This window comes from Phascolarctos cinereus, unplaced genomic scaffold (assembly GCF_003287225.1).
Source record: "Phascolarctos cinereus isolate Bilbo 61053 unplaced genomic scaffold, phaCin_HiC Scaffold_3;HRSCAF=262, whole genome shotgun sequence".
Lineage (NCBI taxonomy): Eukaryota > Metazoa > Chordata > Mammalia > Diprotodontia > Phascolarctidae > Phascolarctos > Phascolarctos cinereus.
In genome coordinates, this window is record NW_027555736.1 from 64,639,521 (window position 1) to 64,640,931 (window position 1,411).

A 1,411-nucleotide genomic window follows, 5' to 3' on the forward strand; every position below is an offset into this window, starting at 1 on the left:
GCACCCTCTATCCCCCAATCTTTCACCTATGTGAAGTCTTCTTTTGACTTTTTCAGTCAGATGTTTCCCTTCATCAAATCCCTTTCACATCTTGTTCTTTTGTATATTTTAACCACTTACCAAACCCTGCCCCATTTTATAAACATATGTGCATATGTAAAAAATATCCTAATGAAACAATGAGCTCCATTTTGGCAGTCAACTAACCAATCAATGAACATTTATTAAGTGCTTGCAGTATTCCAGGCACTCTGTAAAACACTGGAAAAAGATACAAAGACAAAACAAATGAAATGGTTCCTCCCCTCAAGAAGCTTACATTCTGTTGAGATAATGGCTGTTCTATCTTTCTATGATTCAGTTATCCAAGTACAGTTCATTTCATGGGGTAGCTATTTGGTGAATATCTGTCAGGTGGAGGAAAGGAACTTCCTTCATAATCAGCAAGATCAATACCCTGATTTTGCAGATGACAAAACTGAGACAGAGAGATATTAAATGGCCTGTTTATCATTTGACAATTTGAATGGTTTGGTTTTGGGGGTGTGTGTGTGTGTGTGTGTGTGTGTGTGTGTGTGTGTTTCTAAATTAAAAAAAGCAACTTGGAATTTTCCAAGAAAATTAATGTTTGTATTCAAAAATTCTCTCTCTCTCTCTCTCTCTCTCTCTCTCTCTCTCTCTCGGTCTCTCGCTCTCGCTCTCGCTCTCCTCTCTCTCCTCTCTCTCTCTCCTCCCCCCATTTGTGTGTGTGTGTGTGTGTGTGTGTGCACACCCGCACTTGTGCACACGTATACGCACACAGGTGCATCTGTGCCCAAGCTAGCTTTGTTTTTCAGGACCATTTTCAGAAATGCTGCTGAACAATTGAATGTAGATAGATGGCTCTCTGGCATTGTAAGGCTAGCTTGGCTGCATTACTGTCTGCAAATATGAAACACAGCAGATAGATTTCCTCAGAATTGCTTCAATTTTCCCTAACAGGCAACAAAATTATTGTGATTAATTTTACTCTAATTGAGTTTTATTGCAAGAGTGACATTTGTCTCTGGCTTCCCTCAGAATGTTGCCTATTTGTCACTGTCATCTCTAGCCAGCAGAACTGAGCTTGGCTGCCAAGGCCTGTGCAAATGAGAATATGGTTCAAGAACAGATAGATAAGAAAAAAGTAGATAACCCCTTGGGAATTAAGATATGCAAGCACTGGACATTTATTTTTTTTAATTAAATGTTTTTCTGACAAGGAGAGGAATAGTTGTGAGGTAGAAAGAAAAGCTTTACTGCAAACCCACTAAGAATCCTATACCACTGCTTCTGTGAGAGGTGACTGGTGTTGTAGTGGATAGAGGAGGAGAGGGAGGAGAGGTATGGCCTAGAGTCAGAAAGTCCTGAGTTCAAGTCTACCTCAGATATT